At 55.4% G+C, this 24,724-nt stretch overlaps 2 long non-coding RNA genes across 2 annotated transcripts; both read left to right on the top strand.

Annotated features, from left to right (window-relative positions):
• Positions 1 to 207: 207 nt before the first annotated feature.
• On the top strand, positions 208 to 12,600 carry LOC144953944 (uncharacterized). The gene is made up of 5 exons (XR_013640973.1): positions 208 to 668; positions 4,207 to 4,446; positions 6,691 to 6,804; positions 8,368 to 8,514; positions 11,605 to 12,600. It is a non-coding gene; the product is annotated as an uncharacterized LOC144953944 (long non-coding RNA).
• Positions 12,601 to 15,005: 2,405 nt separating this feature from the next.
• LOC144953942 (uncharacterized) lies at positions 15,006 to 18,704 on the top strand. Its single transcript, XR_013640972.1, has 3 exons — positions 15,006 to 15,603; positions 17,002 to 17,674; positions 18,671 to 18,704. It is a non-coding gene; the product is annotated as an uncharacterized LOC144953942 (long non-coding RNA).
• The last annotated feature ends 6,020 nt before the right edge of the window (positions 18,705 to 24,724 follow it).

The raw sequence follows: 24,724 nt of genomic DNA, 5'->3' as shown, positions 1-24,724 counted from the left end.
CTCACCCACTCACTCACTCACCCACCCACTCACTCACCCACCCACTCACTCACCCACTCACTCTCTCACCCACTCACCCAGATCCACTCTCTCCCGACTCCCTCTCCCTCCGCCGTCATCCTTTGATGTCCACCCCTCCCCTTCACTCCCCCCCCCTCTCTCTCTCCCTCTCTTCTTTCTTTTTCACGATCACAGGAAACAAGAAGATGCTCGCTGCAGTCGGAACTTGGCCCTCGACTCCCTCGTGATCTCTCTCTCCAAGTCAACGTCTCCGTTCTCCTCCCTCTCCTCCCTCTCCCCTCTCTCCCCTCTCTCTCTCTCTGTCTATCTTTCGACTCTCCCCATCCTCTCCCCTGAATCTCCTGCCTCTCTCTCTCCCCTCTCTCTCTCTGTCTATCTTTCGACTCTCCCCATCCTCTCCCCTGACTCTCTCTCCTGTCTCTCTCCCCTCTCCTGCCTCTCTCTCCCCTCTCTCCTGCCTCTCTATCTCTCCCCACTCACTCAGAGACTCACTCACTCAGAGACTCACTCAGAGACTCACTCACTCACTCTCTCTCTCTCCCCTCTCTCCTGCCAGTCTCTCTCCTGCCTCTCTCTCTCCTCTCCCCTCTCTCTGCATCATGAAGCGAAGGAAGCGGCCCCCGCGCGTCTGGTGATGGAAGTCAAATGTGAGTAGGCAGAGACTCACTAACTCACTCACTCAGAGACTCACTCAGTGACTCACTCAGAGACTCACTCACTCAGAGACTCATTCACTCACACAGAGACTCGCTCACTCACTCAGAGACTCACTCACTCACTCAGAGACTCACTCACTCACTCAGAGACTCACTCACTCACTCAGAGACTCACTCACTCAGAGACTCACTCACTCAGAGACTCACTCAGAGACTCACTCACTCAGAGACTCACTCACACACTCACTCAGAAACTCACTCAGAGACTCACTTACTCACTCAGAGACTCACTCAGAGACTCACTCACTCACTCAGAAACTCACTCACTCAGAGACTCACTCACTCACTCAGAGACTCAGAGACTCACTCACTCACTCAGAGACTCACTCACTCAGAGACTCACTCACTCAGAGACTCACTCAGAGACTCACTCACTCAGAGACTCACTCACACACTCACTCAGAAACTCACTCAGAGACTCACTTACTCACTCAGAGACTCACTCAGACTCACTCACTCACTCAGAAACTCACTCACTCAGAGACTCACTCACTCAGAGACTCACTCACTCACTCAGAAACTCACTCACTCACACAGAGACTCACTAACTCACTCACTCACTCAGAGACTCACACACTCACTCGGAGACTTACACACTCAGAGACTCACTCACTCAGAGACTCACTCACACAGAGACTCACTCACTCACTCAGATACTCACTAACTCACTTAGAGACTCACTCAGTGACTCACTCAGAGACTCACTCACACAGAGACTCACTCACTCACTCAGAGACTCACTAACTCACTCACTCAGAGACTCACACACTCAGAGACTCACTAACTCACTCAGAGACTCACTCAGAGACTCACTCACACATAGACTCACTCACTCAGAGACTCACTCACTCAGAGACTCACTCACTCAGAGACTCACTCACTCACTCAGAGACTCATTCACTCACTCAGAGACTCACTAACTCACTCAGAGACTCACTCACACAGAGACTCACTCACACAGAGACTCACTCACTCACTCAGAGACTCACTAACTCACTCACTCACTCAGAGACTCACACACTCAGAGACTCACTAACTCACTCAGAGACTCACTCAGAGACTCACTCACACATAGACTCACTCACTCAGAGACTCACTCACTCACTCAGAGACTCACTCACTCAGAGACTCACTCACTCACTCAGAGACTCATTCACTCAGAGACTCACTCACTCAGAGACTCACTCACTCACTCAGAGACTCACTCACACAGAGACTCACTCATTCACTCACTCAGAGACTCACTCACTCAGAGACTCACTCAGAGACTCACTCACTCACACAGAGTCTCACTCACTCAGAGACTCACTCACACAGAGACTCACTCACTCACTCAGAGACTCACTCACTCAGAGACTCACTCACTCAGAGACTCACTCAGTGACTCACTAAGAGACTCACTCACTCACTCAGAGACTCACTCACACAGAGACTCACTCACTCAGAGAATCACTCACTCACTCAGAGACTCACTCACACAGAGACTCACTCATTCACTCATTCAGAGACTCACTCACTCAGAGACACACTCAGAGACTCACTAACTCACACAGAGACTCACTCACTCAGAGACTCACGCAATTACACAGAGACTCACTCACTCAGAGACTCACTCACTCAGAGACTCACTCACTCAGAGACTCACTCACTCACTCAGAGACTCAGTCACTCAGAGACTCACTCACTCAGAGACTCACGCAATTACACAGAGACTCACTCACTCACTCCGAGACTCACTCACTCAGAGACTCACTCACACACTCACTCAGAGACTCACTCACTCAGAGACTCACTCAGAGACTCACTCACTCAGAGACTCACTCACACACTCACTCAGAGACTCACTCACTCAGAGACTCACTCACTCACTCAGAGACTCACTCAGAGACTCACTCACTCAGAGACTCACTCACACACTCACTCAGAGACTCACTCACTCAGAGACTCACTCACTCACTCAGAGACTCACTCAGAGACTCACTCACTCAGAGACTCACTCACTCAGAGACTCACTCACTCAGAGTTTCACTCACTCACTCAGAGACTCACTCACTCACACAGAGACTCACTCAGAGACTCACTCACTCAGAGACTCACTCACTCAGAGTTTCACTCACTCACTCAGATACTCACTCACACAGAGACTCACTCAGAGACTCACTCACTCAGAGACTCACTCACACAGAGACTCACTCACTCAAAGACTCACTCACTCAGAGACTCACTCACACAGAGACTCACTCATTCACTCATTCAGAGACTCACTCAGAGACTCACTCAGAGACTCACTAACTCACACAGAGACTCACTCACTCAGAGACTCACGCAATTACACAGAGACTCACTCACTCAGAGACTCACTCACTCAGAGACTCACTCACTCAGAGACTCACTCACTCAGAGACTCACTCACTCACTCAGAGACTCACTCACTCAGAGACTCAGTCACTCAGAGACTCACTCACTCAGAGACTCACGCAATTACACAGAGACTCACTCACTCACTCAGAGACTCACTCACTCAGAGACTCACTCACACACTCACTCAGACTCACTCACTCAGAGACTCACTCAGAGACTCACTCAGAGACTCACTCACACAGAGACTCACTCACTCAGAGACTCACTCACTCAGAGACTCACTCACTCACACAGAGACTCACTCAGAGACTCACTCACACAGAGACTCACTCACACAGAGACTCACTCACTCAGAGACTCACTCACTCAGAGACTCACTCACTCACACAGAGACTCACTCACTCTGTGGGTCTCTGTGTGTCTCTGTGGGTCTCTGTGGGTCTGATGGTGATACCACTGATGATGATGCTAACACTGATGATGATGATGCCGCTGATGATGATGCTACCACTGATGATGATGATGCTGATGATGATGATGCTAACACTGATGATGATGATGCCGCTGATGATGATGCTACCACTGATGATGATGCTGCTGATGATGATGCTACCACTGATGATGATGCTGCTGATGATGATGATGCTACCACTGATGATGGTGATGATGATCATGATGATGGTGATGATGATGATACCACTGATGATGGTGATGATGATCATGATGATGGTGATGATGCTACCACTGATGATGGTGATGATGATCATGATGATGGTGATGATGATGATACCACTGATGATGGTGATGATGATCATGATGATGGTGATGATGCTACCACTGATGATGGTGATGATGCTACCACTGATGATGATGCTGATGATGATGATGCTACCACTGATGATGATGATGCTGCTGATGATGATGCTACCACTGATGATGATGATGCTGCTGATGATGATGCTACCACTGATGATGGTGATGATGATCATGATGATGACGATGATCACGATGATCGTGATGATGATGACCATGATGATGATGATGGTGACGATGACCATGATGATGATGAACATGATGATGGTGACTCTCTCTCTGTCTCTCTCTGCAGACGCGGTGCTGTTGGCAGCCGGCGCCGCGTGCCTCTGCTGTGCCCGCACCGCCTCCCCCCACCCCCCCCCTCTCACCACCACCACCACCTCCACCACAACCACCACCACAACCACCACAACCACCACAACAACCACAACCTCCACCACCACCACGGAACGAAGCCGCGCGTCGCTTCGCGTGCGACACGCGGCTCCTCGCCGCCATCTTGTGCCAGGCGCGCGTGGCCGAGCACGTGGCGGTACGGGGGGGGGGGGGGGTCACGTGGGGGGTCACGTGGGGGGTACGGGGGGGGGTCACGGGGGGGGGGGTGGGGGGGGGGTCACGTGGCGGTACGGGGGGGGGGGCGAGTAGCAGGCCTCACCCCAGCTAGGCGAGTAGCAGGCCTCACCCCAGCTAGGTGAGTAGCAGGCCTCACCCCAGCTAGGTGAGTAGCAGGCCTCACCCCAGCTAGGTGAGTAGCAGGCCTCACCCCAGCTAGGTGAGTAGCAGGCCTCACCCCAGCTAGGTGAGTAGCAGGCCTCACCCCAGCTAGGTGAGTAGTAGGCCTCACTCCAGCTAGGTGAGTAGCAGGCCTCACCCCAGCTAGGTGAGTAGCAGGCCTCACCCCAGCTAGGTGAGTAGCAGGCCTCACCCCAGCTAGGTGAGTAGCAGGCCTCACCCCAGCTAGGTGAGTAGCAGGCCTCACCCCAGCTAGGTGAGTAGCAGGCCTCACCCCAGCTAGGTGAGTAGCAGGCCTCACCCCAGCTAGGTGAGTAGCAGGCCTCACCCCAGCTAGGCGAGTAGCAGGCCTCACCCCAGCTAGGCGAGTAGCAGGCCTCACCCCAGCTAGGTGAGTAGCAGGCCTCACCCCAGCTAGGTGAGTAGCAGGCCTCACTCCAGCTAGGCGAGTAGTAGGCCTCACCCCAGCTAGGTGAGTAGCAGGCCTCACCCCAGCTAGGCAAGTAGTAGGCCTCACCCCAGCTAGGCGAGTAGCAGGCCTCACCCCAGCTAGGTGAGTAGTAGGCCTCACCCCAGCTAGGTGAGTAGCAGGCCTCACCCCAGCTAGGCGAGTAGTAGGCCTCACCCCAGCTAGGCGAGTAGTAGGCCTCACCCCAGCTAGGCGAGTAGTAGGCCTCACCCCAGCTAGGCGAGTAGCAGGCCTCACCCCAGCTAGGCGAGTAGTAGGCCTCACCCCAGCTAGGTGAGTAGCAGGCCTCACCCCAGCTAGGTGAGTAGTAGGCCTCACCCCAGCTAGGTGAGTAGTAGGCCTCACCCCAGCTAGGCGAGTAGTAGGCCTCACCCCAGCTAGGCGAGTAGTAGGCCTCACCCCAGCTAGGTGAGTAGTAGGCCTCACCCCAGCTAGGTGAGTAGTAGGCCTCACCCCAGCTAGGCGAGTAGTAGGCCTCACCCCAGCTAGGCGAGTAGTAGGCCTCACCCCAGCTAGGCGAGTAGTAGGCCTCACCCCAGCTAGGCGAGTAGTAGGCCTCACCCCAGCTAGGCGAGTAGTAGGCCTCACCCCAGCTAGGCGAGTAGTAGGCCTCACCCCAGCTAGGCGAGTAGCAGGCCTCACCCCAGCTAGGCGAGTAGTAGGCCTCACCCCAGCTAGGCGAGTAGTAGGCCTCACCCCAGCTAGGCGAGTAGTAGGCCTCACCCCAGCTAGGCGAGTAGTAGGCCTCACCCCAGCTAGGCGAGTAGTAGGCCTCACCCCAGCTAGGTGAGTAGCAGGCCTCACCCCAGCTAGGTGAGTAGTAGGCCTCACCCCAGCTAGGCGAGTAGTAGGCCTCACCCCAGCTAGGCGAGTAGCAGGCCTCACCCCAGCTAGGCGAGTAGCAGGCCTCACCCCAGCTAGGTGAGTGGTAGGCCTCACCCCAGCTAGGTGAGTAGTAGGCCTCACCCCAGCTAGGTGAGTAGTAGGCCTCACCCCAGCTAGGTGAGTAGCAGGCCTCACCCCAGCTAGGTGAGTAGTAGGCCTCACTCCAGCTAGGTGAGTAGTAGGCCTCACCCCAGCTAGGCGAGTAGCAGGCCTCACCCCAGCTAGGTGAGTAGCAGGCCTCACCCCAGCTAGGTGAGTAGCAGGCCTCACCCCAGCTAGGTGAGTAGTAGGCCTCACTCCAGCTAGGCGAGTAGCAGGCCTCACCCCAGCTAGGTGAGTAGCAGGCCTCACCTCAGCTAGGTGAGTAGCAGGCCTCACCCCAGCTAGGCGAGTAGCAGGCCTCACCCCAGGTAGGTGAGTAGTAGGCCTCACCCCAGCTAGGCGAGTAGAAGGCCTCACCCCAGCTAGGTGAGTAGTAGGCCTCACCCCAGCTAGGCGAGTAGCAGGCCTCACCCCAGCTAGGCGAGTAGCAGGCCTCACCCCAGTTGAATAGTAGGCCTCACCCTAGCTAGTTGAGTAGGCCTAACTCCAGCTAAGTTAGGAGTAAGATTCATCCCAGCCAGACAAATCTTGCAAATGATGTTGATGATGTTGTTGACGTGCTGCTGCTGCTGCTGCCGCCGGGTGCAGAGGGAGTTTTTGAGGAGCGGAAACCGGAGCGCCGTGGAGGCTTGGGCCTCCTGGAGCCTTGAGGCCTCACTGCTGCCCGACCCGGCCATCTCCCAAGTGTGGGCCCAACGGCGGGTCCGTGTGTCCGTGTGTGCGAGTCGCGTGTGTCTTAGTCCACGTGTCGAGGTCCGTGTGTCCGAGTCCCGGGTGTCTTAGTCCACGTGTCGGGGTCCGTGTGCGGCCCTCAGAGGGGGAACGGCACCGTAGTGGTTAGTGACCCGAGTTCGATTCCCACTTATGCTCACCGCCAGCCTCAAAGCAGAGGTCGCAAACGGGTTTTGATTCCTTACCCGTACCCGTACCCGGCCGCACCAGGGTCGCAAACGGGTACCCGTACCCTACCCGTACCCGGCCGGGTACCGGGTAGGGTTCGGGTATCGGGTACCTGATTGCGACCTCTGGGATGAAACCACGTTGCAGGCGCGGGTGGGTTGATTCTAGGAACTTGAATTGTGAGAAGAGACAAGACGTTGGGAAATGAGTGACAAACAGTGACTCATCAGTGACTCACGGCCTACCCGTACCCGTACCCGGCCACACCAGGGTCGCAAACGGCTACCCGTACCCGGCCGGGTACGGGTAGCCGGGTATCGGGTAGGGTACGGGTATCGGGTACCTGGTTGCGACCTCTGGTTCACAAATTCCTTGACCAGCTCCGGTTTGACAGCAGAGGTCTCACTCCGTTATCAGTCGGGCAGGATTACCCTTTCATCGGCTGCGTAACGCCGCTGTGTGGAAGCTACCTGGTCTGTCTCTCCGCACGAAGCTTCGGGTCTTCTCGGCCACGGTCATGCCCCTCCCTTCTCTGCGTTTGTGAGACGTGGACCCCCCCCCCCTAATAGAACATCTGCGCCAGTTAGAAACATTCAGGCGGCCTTGCCTACCATCCATCCTCGGTTTAACCAGCAGGTTGGATTGTGTGAGAAGCTCACAAACCCTTGTAGGATATGGACACACTCCCATTGGTGAGCTCCTCCGGCAGGCAAGGCTGCGTTGGCTGGGTCACGTAGCCCGCATGCCCAGCCACCCCATGCCCAAGCAGCTTATGTTTGACCGAATAAGAGGGGGCTAAACGGGCACGACACGGGCTGGAGTAGAGATGGACTGACGGGGTGGGTGAGTGGGTGAGTTAGTAGGTGGGTGGGTGGGTGGGTGAGTGGGTGAGTGGGTGGGTGAGTGGGTGGGTGAGTGGGTGGGTGAGTGGGTGAGTGGGTGAGTGGGTGGGTGAGTGGGTGGGTGAGTGGGTGGGTGGGTGAGTGGGTGGGTGGGTGGGTGAGTGGGTGGGTGGGTGGGTGGGTGAGTGGGTGGGTGAGTGGGTGGGTGGGTGGGTGGGTGAGTGGGTGGGTGGGTGGGTGAGTGGGTGGGTGGGTGGGTGAGTGGGTGGGTGGGTGGGTGAGTGGGTGGGTGAGTGGATGGGTGGGTGAGTGGGTGAGCGGGTGGATGGGTGGGTGAGTGGGTGAGTGGATGAGCGGGTGGATGGGTGGGTGAGTGGGTGAGTGGGTGGGTGAGTGAGTGGGTGAGCGGGCGAGTGATCGAACAGGTGTATCTTGCGTGCGTCCGAGTATCTGAGCGAGTGATTTGATCCAGTACGGTGAAGTTTGGTTCCATCCACCCCACCGTCCCCCCCCTCTCCCCCAGCTGTCGTCCCTGTGGAGGGAGGTTGTGGGGGGCTCTGCTCTGCTTGTCTCGGCTCTGAGTGGCGCCGCTGGGGCACTGGGGGACCCAGCTCAGGCAGTCAGCGCCCTGGGGCACGCTCGCTCACTGCACCATGTGCTGGCCGCCATGGTGAGTGCCACGCTCTCTCCGTTGCTGTGCACGCACAGAGAAATTATAATACTCTTGACTATTCTAGATTTGAAGCTTTCGTGACTGCAAGGAATCATCTTCTTAGGTTTTTTTTTTTTCGGTAAAGTCACGTAGGTAAAACATCAAAATGAATGAAAATAAAATAAAATCAAAATTCATGAATGATTTTATTTTATTTTCATTCATTTTGATGTTTTACCTACGTGACTTTACCGAAAAAAAAACCTAAGAAGATGAATACTCTGACTGATGCTGCTGCTGTTGTGGAGTGGCTCATGCAGCCAGCTATGGCTGCAGGGTTTTTGGTGGTACACGTTCATCTTCTTGGTTCTTTCGGTAAAGTCACGTAGAAGGGAAGTAATAAAATAATAGTGAGAATTGTTTTATTATGTTTTATTTTTATTATTTTATTACTTCCCTTCTACGTGACTTTACCGAAAGAACCAAGAAGATGAATCCCTGCAGTCACGAAAGCTTTACATCGAAATGTGGTACACGTTGTTTGTGTCGTTTATTGTGAAAGTTCCTATGATTGCTTTTTCATTGCTTTCATGGCTTTATTTTGGTGATTTCGAAAAGTGTATTGGTTTCATTCTAGATTTGAAGCTTTGGTGACTGCAAGGAATCATATTTTTAGGCTTTTTCGGTAAAGTCACGTAGGTAAAACATCGAAATTAATGAAAATAAAATAAAAACAAAAATCACGACGTTTCGGAGGCAACACAAGTCTCCGTCATCAGGTGGGACCGTCACAGCCGAATTAGCTGCATCAAGTGATGGTGGGTGAGTGGGTGGGTGGGTGAGTGAGTGGGTGAGTGGGTGGGTGAGTGGGTGAGTGGGTGGGTGAGTGGGTGAGTGGGTGGGTGAATGAATGGGTGGGTGAGTGGGTGGGTGGGTGAGTGAGTGGGTGAGTGGGTGGCTAGGTGAGTGGGTGGGTGAGTGGGTGAGTGAGTGGGTGAGTGGGTGGGTAGGTGAATGGGTGGGTGGGTGGGTGAGTGGGTGAGTGGGTGGGTGAATGGATGGGTGGGTGAGTGGGTGAGTGGGTGGGTGGGTGAGTGAGTGGGTGAGTGGGTGGGTAGGTGAGTGAGTGGGTGAGTGGGTGGGTAGGTGAGTGGGTGAGTGGGTGGGTGAGTGAGTGGGTGGGTGGGTGAGTGGGTGGGTGAATGGATGAGTGGGTGAGTGGGTGGGTGAGTGAGTGGGTGGCTAGGTGAGTGGGTGAGTGGGTGGGTGAGTGAGTGCATCAAGTGATGCAGCTAATTCGGCTGTGACGGTCCCACCTGATGACGGAGACTTCTATTGGTTTAGCCATGTTTGTGTTGTTGTAGTGCAGAGTTAGACTGATGGTTCTTAATCTAAGTTGTCTTGTGGTTGTTGTTGTTCATCTTCTTGGTTCTTTCGGTAAAGTCATCACGTAGAAGGGAAGTAATAAAATAATAAAAACAAAACATAACAAAATAATATAATTCTCACGACGTTTCGGCCACAACGCAAGCAGCCGTCCTCAGGTGGAAACGTCGTGAGAATTATATTATTTTGTTACGTTTTTATTATTTTGTTATGTTTTGTTTTTATTATTTTATTACTTCCCTTCTACGTGACTTTACCGAAAGAACCAAGAAGATGAATCCCTGCAGTCACGAAAGAAGCTTTAAATCGAAAAGTTGTTGTTGTTTGACTTGCATCCCACTGGGATTTTTGCACACAGCGTTGGTGTGTTCGGTGTTTTAATCTGCAATATTTTGCCGTCTTTTCTTGGATTTTCTGTTTGCACTCGGTCACACATTCACTTTAAGATGTTTTTTTGTTCATATTTTAGTTTTTTTGTTTGTTGCCGTTGCACCCGATTCAAGAGCCGAATGGCTCACAGGGCTCTACACCTAAATACATGAACTTGAACTTGAGATGGCTGCTACTGGGTTGGTGCCTTCCTAGGCTACAGACTCACACACAGGGGCAGATGCCACTGGGGTCAACCCCTAGGCTAGAACGCACACAGAGGCAATCACAGCCCCCAACTGGCAGTACGCCGGGTAACACAAAATCTTAAAATCCGAAACTTCCTGTTGCTGCAGCTACATACTATTAACATTCCTTCCCTTTATTAATGCTAACCCTACTCCCTCCCTTTGATGCTTGCATAATCCTGCATAATGCACGGGCATAATATGACTTTGAAACCCCCCGCCCACCTCCTACGCATTCCACAAGTAGTACTAATCCCATATCTGCATTTTCCATAAATATGCTAAATTCCTCTTGATATGCAAATTATTTTGTCAAGGCGCCCTTCCCCCCCTCCAACCCAGCTTAAATATACGCTGCAAGCCTGGTGGTGTTCATTCAGACGCTGTCTTCATGACAGACCTGTTCTTCATTCAGACGCTGTCTTTCCGACAGACCTGTTCATTCAGACGCTGTCTTTCCGACAGATCTGTTCATTCAGACGCTGTCTTTCCGACAGACCTGTTCATTCAGACGCTGTCTTTCCGACAGACCTGTTCATTCAGACGCTGTCTTTCCGACAGACCTGTTCATTCAGACGCTGTCTTTCCGACAGACCTGTTCATTCAGACGCTGTCTTTCCGACAGATCTGTTCATTCAGACGCTGTCTTTCCGACAGACCTGTTCATTCGGACGCTGTCTTTCCGACAGACCTGTTCATTCAGACGCTGTCTTTCCGACAGACCTGTTCATTCAGACGCTGTCTTTCCGACAGACCTGTTCATTCGGACGCTGTCTTTCCGACAGACCTGTTCATTCGGACGCTGTCTTTCCGACAGACCTGTTCATTCGGACGCTGTCTTTCCGACAGACCTGTTCATTCAGACGCTGTCTTTCCGACAGACCTGTTCTTCATTCAGACGCTGTCTTTCCGACAGACCTGTTCTTCACCTGAGGACGGCTGCTTGCGTTGTGGCCGAAACGTCGTGAGAATTATTTTAATATGTTTTATTTTTATTATTTTATTATTTCCCTTCTACGTGATGACTTTACCCGAAAGAACCAAGAAGATGAATCCCTGCAGTCACGAAAGAAGCTTTAAATCGAAATTCTTATATCTTCCACAGGAAATGACATCAGAGCCGGCAGCGGAAGCGACTCAACTGGCACAGGAAGTGATGTCGCCGCCGCGCGTTACAAACAGTCCGAGGCAGGCGGCGACATCTTCGCGAACGGACGCGGTGGAGCAAGCGCAAGGAGTGACATCACAACCACTGGCCGTTGGGCAGGAAATGACATCACAGTCGCCAGTCGCGGCACAGGAAGTGACATCGCAAACGCGGGCATCGAGGCAGGAAGTGACGTCACAGTCGCCAGTCGCGGCACAGGAAGTGACGTCGCAAACGCGGGCCTCGAGGCAGGAAGTGACGTCACAGTCGCCACTCGCGGCACAGGAAGTGACGTCGCAAACGCGGGCATTGAGGCAGGAAGTGACGTCACAGTCGCCAGTCGCGGCACAGGAAGTGACATCGCAAACGCGGGCCTTGAGGCAGGAAGTGACGTCGCAACCCCAGGAAGTGACATCACGGAGGGCACGTCGCCTTGGCGTGGCGGAGGTGTTTGCCGTGTCGCGGGACTATTTGCGAGGTAAAGTGGCCGTGTTCCTACGCCTCGTCGCCATTGGCTGGTGCCCGGCCAATCAGAAGAGACGTCGGCGCATGCTGTGCCCCAAACCGTGAGGTCGGACTTAACCGTAATCGCAGCGCGTGCACAGAACGCCCCAACGACAATATTTATCGATATTTTATATTTGCCACAGGGGAGTGACATCATCATCATCGCAACTGCGGGTGGCAGGGCCAGGAAGTGACGTCACAAACGCCGGTCGCGGGACAGGAAGTGACATCACAAACGCCGGTCGCGGGACAGGAAGTGACATCACAAACGCCGGTCGAGAGACAGGAAGTGATGTCATCAAAGCGCGGCTGTATTTTTATATTGAAGTTATATTTGGCGGTGATTGTAATGCTGCACCACAGGATACACTTATAAAGGGAAAGTAAAGGATTTATAGTTTTTGATACAAAGTATATATTTTTTGCAGAGTAAAATTAAAACTATATCTTGTCTCTATGGTCTCTCCCGTAAGTCCGATCCCTTCCCCAATGATGATGATTGTGGTGATGGTGGGGGTGGTGGTAGTGGTGGCGATGATGGTGGTGGCGATGATGGTGGTGGTGGTGGTGGAGGTGATGGTAGTGGTTGCATGCCCAGCCACCGCATGCCCAAACAGCTTTTGTTCAGCCGGATCGAGGGGGCTAAACGGGCGCGGCACGGGCTAGAGAAGAGATGGAGTGATGTGGTACAGGAGGACGTGGAGCTGAGTGGACTTGCCGATGACTGGTACCAGCGGTGTCAGGATCGGCCTCAGTGGAGGAGGCTCGTGAAGGACGCTACTGGGCAGTTGGAAGCAGTCGCCCTCCAACAACAACGGAGGGCGGAGGAGCGACGCTCACAACAACGAGCGGAGCGCCGGGTGGCTAAAGCACAGCAAGTTGGCACAGTAGGGGGCACAGGTGGTGCATCTACCGGTCATCTCAGTCAGCCAGCCCATGGCACCTGCTGGGTCTGTCCCGTCACCTCCTCCTGCACCTAGCTTGGCACAGCAGTCAACCCATGGCACCTGCTGGGTCCGTCCCGTGACCTCCTCCTGCACCTAGCCTGGCACAGCAGTACAACCCACGGCACCTGCTGGGTCTGTCACGTGACCTCCTCCTGCACCTAGCCTGGCACAGCAGTCAACCCATGGCACCTGCAGGGTCTGTCCCGTGACCTCCTGCACCTAGCCTGGCACAGCAGTCAAACCATGGCACCTGCTGGGTCTGCCCCATGACCTCCTCCTGCACCTAGCCTGGCACAGCAGTCAACCCATGGCACCTGCTGGGTCTGTCACGTGACCTCCTCCTGCACCTAGCCTGGCACAGCAGCCAACCCACGGCACCTGCTGGGTCTGTCACGTGACCTCCTCCTGCACCTAGCCTGGCACAGCAGTCAACCCATGGCACCTGCTGGGTCTGTCACGTGACCTCCTCCTGCACCTAGCCTGGCACAGCAGTCAACCCATGGCACCTGCTGGGTCTGTCACGTGACCTCCTCCTGCACCTAGCCTGGCACAGCAGTCAACCCATGGCACCTGCTGGGTCTGTCACGTGACCTCCTCCTCCTGCACCTAGCCTGGCACAGCAGTCAACCCATAGCAGCTGCTGGGTCTGTCACGTGACCTCCTCGTCAGCGAGCCTTCGTCATATTTGAGGGGGGGGGGTCTGACTTTTTGTGACGTCATATTTGACGGGGGGGGGTCTGACTTTTTGTGACGTCATATTTGAGGGGGGGGGGTCTGACTTTTTGTGACGTCATATTTGAGGGGGGGGGTCTGACTTTTTGTGACGTCATATTTGAGGGGGGGGGTCTGACTTTTTGTGACGTCATATTTGAGGGGGGGGGGTCTGACTTTTTGTGACGTCATATTTGAGGGGGGGGTCTGACTTTTTGTGACGTCATATTTGAGGGGGGGGGGGTCTGACTTTTTGTGACGTCATATTTGAGGGGGGGGGGGTCTGACTTTTTGTGACGTCATATTTGAGGGGGGGGGTCTGACTTTTTTGTGACGTCATATTTGAGGGGGGGGGGTCTGACTTTTTGTGACGTCATATTTGAGGGGGGGGGTCTGACTTTTTGTGACGTCATATTTGAGGGGGGGGGGTCTGACTTTTTGTGACGTCATATTTGAGGGGGGGGGGTCTGACTCTTTGTGACGTCATATTTGAGGGGGGGGATCTGACTTTTTGTGACGTCATATTTGAGGGGGGGGGATCTGACTTTTTGTGACGTCATATTTGAGGGGGGGGTCTGACTCTTTGTGACGTCATATTTGAGGGGGGGGGTCTGACTTTTTGTGACGTCATATTTGAGGGGGGGGGGTCTGACTCTTTGTGACGTCATATTTGAGGGGGGGGTCTGACTTTTGTGACGTCATATTTGAGGGGGGGGGGTCTGACTTTTTGTGACGTCATATTTGAGGGGGGGGGTCTGACTTTTTGTGACGTCATATTTGAGGGGGGGGGGTCTGACTTTTTGTGACGTCATATTTGAGGGGGGGGGTCTGACTTTTTGTGACGTCATATTTGAGGGGGGGGGGTCTGACTTTTTGTGACGCCGTGTGACGTGGGGGGGGGAGGGGTCAAAAATCATCCAAAATCGCGTGACGTCATTTATGGACGGCCCCATAGGGTACTCCTCACACACAGCACTTGCCCCTACAGTCTGTTACAGGCTACACGGGGCATCTTTGTCTTTGTCTCTCTGCGTAGAGGAAGAAGAGTAGGCCAAGTACAGACGTCACCTTTGACCTCTACGTCGCGGGCAACCCCCCCCCTCACTCCCCATTGGAGGAGCGCCGCGGTGACGTCGCAGGCCGCGGCGGCCAATCAGCGCTCGGCATCGTCGGTTGCCATGGGAACGCGCGGCGGCGGCGGTTGTAGATGCAACCCGTAGCAACCGGAGAATTTGGCAACTTTCTGAGTTGAAACTTTGAGTTTAAAATTGTGCGAAGAGTTTGTGGTGGTGGTGTTGTTGTTGTTTGGTTGTTGTTGTTGTTGTTGTAACGAGTCGAGCAGCAAGAGTCAAAGAAGTCAACAAACCTACCACCACCACCCAACAAGTTGAAATCGCTGCGCTCGACTAGCGCACAGGCCTTGCGAAAGTAGTCCCGGCCGCCGCCACCGTCACAACATTTCGTGAAATGTTTAAATGTTTTCGTGTTTAGGAATTTAAAGAGCCTCCGCCGCACCTTTTACCATTATAACTCTCGCGAAGAAGTCGCGTTTGTGGGGATAATAAGATTTGTTTTGTAGCGGATTATTTCGTTTTATATTTGCGTGCCGCGGAGGGTTACGTTGGGAGCCGTGAGTGCGCAGGCGCCCTTACTGCAATAATTTAAGAAACTTTGTAAACTTACGAATCGTTTTAAAGTGTTTCGGTTATAAGTTAATAGTTTAATATAATTTACTGCTGCTGTGGAGTTCGCTCCGTCTGGGATTGAGGGTTCAGAGCGATTCGCATTGAAGGTAATGTATATTTTTGTTTGTTACATTAATTAAAGATGACGAATCTTATGAATTAATTTGTGGTTAAATGTTTAATGTTCATCGCGATTGGCGTCGAAAAGCAGTGGCGTCAAATATTAATATTGTTGCCATAGTGGTAACATCATCATAGCTGCTACCAGCATCATCAACATCATCACATCACCACCACCATTACCACCACAATCATCATCATCACCACCACCATCATCAACACCACCATTATCACCACCACCATCATCATCCACGTCATCACCACCAACATCATCACTACCATCTTCATCACCACCATCATCACCACTAATCATCAACATCACAACATCACCACCACCATCATTACCACCATCATCACCACCACCATCACCACCATCATCACCATCACCACCACCATCACCACCACCACCACCATCAGCACCATCATCACCACCATCATCACCACCATCATCACTACCATCTTCATCACCACCAACTTTACCACTAAACATCAACATCACAACATCACCACCACCATCATCACCACCATCATCATCACCACTATTACCACCATCACCATCATCACCACCATCATCACTACCACCATTATCAACATCACCACCATTATCATCACCACTATTACCATCACCACCATCATCACCACCATCATTATCAACATCACCACCATCATCATCACCACTATTACCATCACCACCATCATCACCACCATCATCACTACCACCATTATCAACATCACCACCATTATCAACATCACCACCATTATCATCACTCGCATCATCAACATCACCACCATCACCACCACTATTACCACCATCACCACCACCATCATCACTAGCATCACCACCATTATCAACATCATCACCATTATCATCACTCGCATCATCAACATCACCACCATCATCACCACCACCATCATCATCACCACCATCATCACCACCATCATCATCATCACCACCATCATCACCACCATCATCATCACCACCATCATCACTACCATCTTCATCACCACCATTATCAACATCACCACCATCATCACCACCACCATCAACATCACCACCATCATCACCACCACCATCATCATCACCACCATCATCACCACCATCATCATCACCACCATCATCACTACCATCTTCATCACCACCATTATCAACATCATCACCATTATCATCACTCGCATCATCATCAACATCACCACCATCATCACCACCACTATTACTACCACCACCATCAACGTCACCACTGCCATCATCATCACCAGCCTATTTTAACATTACCATATCATTTCAAACACCAACATTCTCGTCACCACCACAAGCCACCACCACCATCATCATCTGCAGGAGTCGTGACGTCTGCGATGTTTTCAATCTCCCCGTTGCCCTATAGATCCAAGAAGATGTCATCATCATCACCATCATCATCACCATCATCACCCTACTCGTTTATATCCGCATATTCATCAGTACCATCATCACCACCATCATCATCGTCAGCGGCCTTAGCACCACCATCAGCATTAGCAGCAGCATCATCAGCCTTAGCACCATCAGCCTTAGCACCACCATCATCAGCAGCAGCATCATCATCCTTAGCATCATCATCATTATCACCACCATCATCATCAGCCTTAGCACCATCAGCCTTAGCACCATCATCAGCAGCATCATCATCAGCAGCATCATCAGCAGCAGCAGCATCATCATCAGCAGCATCATCATCAGCAGCAGCATCATCAGCAGCAGCATCATCATCATCAGCAGCAGCATCATCATCAGCAGCATTATCATCAGCCTTAGCACCATCAGCCTTAGCACCACCATCATTATCAGCATCATCATCAGCAGCATCATCAGCATTATCATCATCAGCATTATCATCAGCCTTAGCACCATCATCATCATTATCACCATCATCATCAGCATCATCATCAGCATCTCGCTGCCGCCTCAACGGGAGCCTCACGGAGATTGGATGGCTCCTGCAGCCGATGCACCCCGGATCGGGTCCCTGTCGGCCCTCGGGAGCCCCCCCTAGGATGCCCCACAGCGCCACCCTCACGGTAAAGATAAACCCTCTCTCATGGGGGGGTCATGAGGGGGGCCTTACGAGGTACGACAAGTGCCCAAGTTTAGTTTGATGTCAATACGTTTGGCATTGACGCTGCAGATACTGCCACTGCATCAGTGGGGTCCCTTTGAGCTGAGCGAAAAATAAACACAAAAAAACTTTGACTCGATCGTGTGTTGAAATCTCCCGCTCCCCCCCAAACGTACCCTTGACATTACACTGAACTTGGGCACTTGTTGTACCTCGTAGGCCCCCCTAATGACCCCCCACCAACCCCCCTCAATGGGACCCCACTCACTCAGTGGCAGCAGCTGCAGCGTCAATGCCATGCCAAACATTGACATTAAACTGAACCCAGTCTGAACTTGGCACTTGTTGTACCTCGTAAGCCCCCCTAATGACCCCCCACCAACCCCCCTCAAAGGGACCCCACTCACTCAGTGGCAGCAGCTACAAGATCAATGCCAAACACATTGACATGACACTGAACTTGGGCACTTGTTGCACCTCGTAAGCCCCCCTAATGACCCCACCAACCCCCCTAATGGGACCCCACTCATGCAGCAGCTGCAGCGTCAATGCCAAACACATTGACATTAAACTGAACCCAGTCTGAACTTGGGCAATTGTTGTACCTCGTAGGCCCCCCTAATGACCCCCCACCAACCCCCCTCAATGGGACCCCACTCACTCAGTGGCAGCAGCTACAAGATCAATGCCAAACACATTGACATGACACTGAACCCAGTCTGAACTTGGCACTTGTTGTCCCTCGTAGGCCCCCCTCATGACCCCCCCATCACCACTACACCAACAACAACAACCGCCCTTGGCCACTAAGTGATGGGGACGTCACCACGACGCCTGTGCCAGGCTAGGTGCACCTTGAGGTGACCACGTGAAGTGTGGAAGGCTCCCTGCTGCTGGCAGGAGGTCACGTGACAGACCCAGGTGCTATTGGTTGACTGCTGTGCCAGGCTGGGTGCAGGAGGAGGAGGTCACGGGACAGACCCAGCAGGTGCCGTGGGTTGACTGCCGTGCCAGGCTAGGTGCAGGAGGAGGTCACGGGACAGACCCAGCAGGTGCCATGGGTTGACTGCTGTGCCAGGCTAGGTGCAGGAGGAGGTCACGGGACAGACCCAGCAGGTGCCATGGGTTGACCGCTGTGCCAGGCTAGGTGCAGGAGGAGGTCACGGGACAGACCCAGCAGGTGCCATGGGTTGACTCCTGTGCCAGGCTAGGTGCATGAGGAGGAGGTCACGGGACAGACCCAGCAGGTGCCATGGGTTGACTGGGGCTGTGCCAGGCTAGGTGCAGGAGGAGGTCACGGGACAGACCCAGGTGCCATGGGTTGACTGCCGTGCCAGGCTAGGTGCAGGAGGAGGTCACGGGACAGACCCAGCAGGTGCCATGGGTTGACTGGGGCTGTGCCAGGCTAGGTGCAGGAGGAGGTCACGGGACAGACCCAGGTGCCATGGGTTGACTGCCGTGCCAGGCTAGGTGCAGGAGGAGGTCACGGGGCAGACCCAGCAGGTGTCACGGGTCGACTGATTGAGATGACCGAGACGACTGGCTGATGCACCACCTGTGCCCCCTACTGTGCCAACCCGCTCAACCACCTAACCACTCACCCACCCACTCACCCATCCGCTCACCCACCCGCTCACCCACCCACTTACCCATCCGCTCACCCACCTGCTCACCCACCCGCTCACTTACCCACTCACTTGCTTGCTCACTCACTCACCCGCCCACTCGCTCACCCACCCACTCACCCACCCGCTCCCTCACCCACCCACTCACCCACCCACTCACCCACCCGCTCCCTCACCCACCCACCCACCCACTCACCCACCCGCTCACCAACCCATTCACCCACCCGCCCACTCACTCACCCACCCGCTCACCCACCCACTCACCCACCCGCTCCCTCACCCACCCACTCACCCACCCACTCACCCACCCGCTCCCTCACCCACCCACCCACTCACCCACCCGCTCACCAACCCATTCACCCACCCGCCCACTCACTCACCCACTCGCTCACCCACCCACTCACCCACCCGCTCCCTCACCCACCCACTCACCCACCCACTCACCCACCCGCTCCCTCACCCACCCACCCACCCACTCACCCACCCGCTCACCAACCCATTCACCCACCCGCCCACTCACTCACCCATCCGCTCACCCACCCGCTCACCCACCCACTCACCCATCCGCTCACCCACCTGCTCACCCACCCGCTCACTTACCCACTCACTTGCTCACTCACTCACTCACTCACCCACCCACCCGCCCACCCGCTCACTCACCCACTCACCCACCCGCTCCCTCACCCACTCACTCACCCACCTGCCCACTCACCCACCCACTCACTCACCCACTCACCCACCCGCTCACCCACCCGCTCACCCACCCGCTCACTCACCCACTCACCCACCCGCTCACCCACCCGCTCACCCACCCGCTCACTCACCCACTCACCCACCCGCTCACCCACCCGCTCACCCACCCGCTCACTCACCCACCCCCTTGTTTACGTGAGCGGCGCCTACGCCACGTCACTGGCGACAAGCCCGCGGAGGGCAGGCCTCTCCACCTGCCCCTATCACGTGCGCCGTGTGTGCGGGGCAGGCCTCTCCACCTGCCCCTATCACGTGCGCCGTGTGTGCGGGGCAGGTCTCTACACCTGCCCCTATCGCGTGCGCTGTGTGTGCGGGGCAGGCCTCTCCACCTGCCCCTATCACGTGCGCCGTGTGTGCGGGGCAGGCCTCTCCACCTGCCCCTATCTTGTGCGCTGTGTGTGCGGGGCAGGTCTCTACACCTGCCCCTATCGCGTGCGCCGTGTGTGCGGGGCAGGCCTCTCCACCTGCCCCTATCACGTGCGCCGTGTGTGCGGGGCAGGCCTCTACACCTGCCCCTATCGCGTGCGCCGTGTGTGCGGGGCAGGTCTCTACACCTGCCCCTATCACGTGCGCTGTTTGTGCGGGGCAGGTCTCTACACCTGCCCCTATCTTGTGCGCTGTGTGTGCGGGGCAGGTCTCTACACCTGCCCCTATCTTGTGCGCCGTGTGTGCGGGGCAGGTCTCTACACCTGCCCCTATCACGTGCGCTGTTTGTGCGGGGCAGGTCTCTACACCTGCCCCTATCTTGTGCGCTGTGTGTGCGGGGCAGGTCTCTACACCTGCCCCTATCTTGTGCGCCGTGTGTGCGGGGCAGGTCTCTACACCTGCCCCTATCACGTGCGCTGTGTGTGCGGGGCAGGTCTCTACACCTGCCCCTATCTTGTGCGCTGTGTGTGCGGGGCAGGCCTCTACACCTGCCCCTATCACGTGCGCTGTTTGTGCGGGGCAGGCCTCTACACCTGCCCCTATCACGTGCGCTGTGTGTGCGGGGCAGGTCTCTACACCTGCCCCTATCTTGTGCGCTGTGTGTGCGGGGCAGGTCTCTACACCTGCCCCTATCACGTGCGCTGTTTGTGCGGGGCAGGCCTCTACACCTGCCCCTATCACGTGCGTCGTGTGTGCGGGGCAGGTCTCTACACCTGCCCCTATCACGTGCGCTGTGTGTGCGGGGCAGGCCTCTACACCTGCCCCTATCTTGTGCGCTGTGTGTGCGGGGCAGGTCTCTACACCTGCCCCTATCTTGTGCGCTGTGTGTGCGGGGCAGGTCTCTACACCTGCCCCTATCACGTGCGCTGTGTGTGCGGGGCAGGTCTCTACACCTGCCCCTATCACGTGCGCTGTGTGTGCGGGGCAGGTCTCTACACCTGCCCCTATCTTGTGCGCTGTGTGTGCGGGGCAGGCCTCTACACCTGCCCCTATCACGTGCGCCGTGTGTGCGGGGCAGGTCTCTACACCTGCCCCTATCTTGTGCGCTGTGTGTGCGAGGCAGGTCTCTACACCTGCCCCTATCACGTGCGCTGTGTGTGCGGGGCAGGTCTCTACACCTGCCCCTATCGCGTGCACTGTGTGTGCGGGGCAGGTCTCTACACCTGCCCCTATCTTGTGCGCTGTGTGTGCGGGGCAGGTCTCTACACCTGCCCCTATCACGTGCGCCGTGTGTGCGGGGCAGGTCTCTACACCTGCCCCTATCTTGTGCGCTGCGTGTGCGGGGCAGGTCTCTACACCTGCCCCTATCACGTGCGCTGTGTGTGCGGGGCAGGCCTCTACACCTGCCCCTATCGCGTGCGCTGTGTGTGCGGGGCAGGTCTCTACACCTGCCCCTATCTTGTGCGCTGTGTGTGCGGGGCAGGCCTCTACACCTGCCCCTATCTTGTGCGCTGTGTGTGCGGGGCAGGTCTCTACACCTGCCCCTATCTTGTGCGCTGTGTGTGCGGGGCAGGTCTCTACACCTGCCCCTATCACGTGCGCTGTGTGTGCGGGGCAGGTCTCTACACCTGCCCCTATCTTGTGCGCCGTGTGTGCGGGGCAGGCCTCTACACCTGCCCCTATCGCGTGCACTGTGTGTGCGGGGCAGGTCTCTACACCTGCCCCTATCTTGTGCGCTGTGTGTGCGGGGCAGGTCTCTACACCTGCCCCTATCTTGTGCGCTGCGTGTGCGGGGCAGGCCTCTACACCTACCCTATTGCGTGCGCTGCTTGTGCGGGGCAGGCCTCTACACCTGCCCCTATCTTGTGCGCCGTGTGTGCGGGGCAGGCGGGCGACGCGAAGCCTCCGCACAGCTACGCGACCCTCATCGCCCGCGCCATCGCCCAGTCGAGGCACGGGCGTCTCCCGCTCGCCGCCATCTATCAGTGGGTGTGCGACCACCACCCCTACTACCGGCACGCCCCGCCGGGGTGGAAGGTACTAATCGATGGATCGATCGGTCGGCCGCTCACTCGCTCACCCACTCACTTACTCGCTCACTCACCCACCCACCCATCCACTCACTCGCTCACCCACCCACTCACCCACCCGCTACTCACTTGCTCGCTCACCCACCCGCTCACTCACCCGCTCACCCACTCGCCCACCCACTCACTTACTCGCTCGCTCACCCACCCATCCGCTCACTCACTCGCTCACCCACCCACTCACCCACCCGCTACTCACTTGCTCGCTCACCCACCCGCTCACTCACCCGCTCATCCACTCACCCATCCGCTCACCCATCCGCTCACCCACCCGCTCACCCACCCGCTCACCCACCCGCTCACCCACCCGCTCACTCACCCGCTCACCCACTTGCTCACTCACTCGCCCACCCACTCACTTACTCGCTCACTCACCCGCTTACCCAACAATCCACTCACCCACCCGCTCACCCACCCGCTCACTCACCCGCTCACCCACTTGCTCACTCACTCGCCCACCCACTCACTTACTCGCTCACTCACCCGCTTACCCAACAATCCACTCACCCACCCATCCGCTCGCCCACTCACTCGCACACTCACTCGCTCGCCCACTTGCCCGCCCACTCACTCGCCCTCCCACTCGCTCACCCACTTGGTCACCCACCCACTCGCCCACCCACTCACTTACTCGCTCGCTCACTCACCCGCTTACCCAACAATCCACTCACCCACCCATCCGCTCGCCCACTCACTCGCTCACCCACTCGCTCGCTCACCCACTCACCCGCCCGCTCACCCACTCGCCCACCCACTCACTCACCTGCACACTCACTCGCTCACCCACCCACTCATCCACCCACTCACTCGCTCACCCACTCGCCCACCCCCTCATCCACTCATCCACTCACCCACCAACCCGCTCGCCCAACCGCTCACCCACTCACCCACCAACCCGCTCGCCCAACCGCTCACCCACTCACTCGCTCACCCACTCGCCCACTCACTCACTCACCTGCACACTCACCTACTCACTCACTCGCTCACCCACCCACTCATCCACCCACTCACTCACTCATCCGCTCGCCCACCCCGCTCGCCACCCGCTCGCCCACTCACTTGCCCACTCACTCGCTCACCCACTCGCGCACCCACTCACCCGCCTACTCACCCACTCGCTCACCCACCCACTCACCCACCCGCTCATCCACTCACCGATCCGCTCACCCACCCGCTCACCCACTCGCTCACCCACTCCCTATTGATGTTGTTGATGTTGATCTTGTTAATGTTGATGATGATGTTGATGATGATGTTGATGTTGTTGATGATGTTGATGTTGTTGTTGTTGATTATGTTATTGTTGATGTTGTTGATGATGTTGTTGTTGATGTTGTTGATGATGTTGATGTTGTTGTTGTTTGTGGTTAGAACTCAATCAGGCACAATCTGTCACTCAACAAAATATTTCGCAAAGTCCCTCGCTCACAGGAAGACCCTGGCAAGGTGACTACTCACGGACTCACCCACGGACTCACTCACGTACTCACTCACCGACTCACTCACAGACTCACTCACGGACTCACCCACATACTCACTCACGGACTCACCCACGGACTCACGTACTCACTCACGTACTCACTCACAGACTCACTCACCGACTCACTCACAGACTCACTCACGGACTCACTCACCGACTCACTCACAGACTCACTCACGGACTCACTCACGGACTCACTCACAGACTCACTCACAGACTCACTCACCGACTCACTCACGTACTCACTCACAGACTCACTCACCGACTCACTCACAGACTCACTCACGGACTCACTCACCGACTCACTCACAGACTCACTCACGTACTCACTCACGGACTCACGGACTCACCCACGGACTCACCCACGGACTCACCCACGTACTCACTCACAGACTCACTCACGTACTCACTCACAGACTCACTCACCGACTCACTCACAGACTTACTCACAGACTCACTCACAGACTCACTCACAGACTTACTCACAGACTCACTCACGGACTCACTCACGGACTCACCCACGGACTCACGTACTCACTCACGGACTCACCCACGTACTCACTCACAGACTCACTCACCGACTCACTCACAGACTCACTCACCGACTCACTCACGTACTCACTCACGTACTCACTCACGTACTCACTCACCGACTCACTCACAGACTCACTCACGGACTCACCCACGGACTCACCCACGTA

The sequence above is a fragment of the Lampetra fluviatilis genome, unplaced genomic scaffold, assembly GCF_964198595.1.
Source record: "Lampetra fluviatilis unplaced genomic scaffold, kcLamFluv1.1 SCAFFOLD_709, whole genome shotgun sequence".
Lineage (NCBI taxonomy): Eukaryota > Metazoa > Chordata > Hyperoartia > Petromyzontiformes > Petromyzontidae > Lampetra > Lampetra fluviatilis.
Note: the sequence above shows the minus strand (reverse complement) of the source record. Positions and strands in the feature narration are given on the sequence as shown.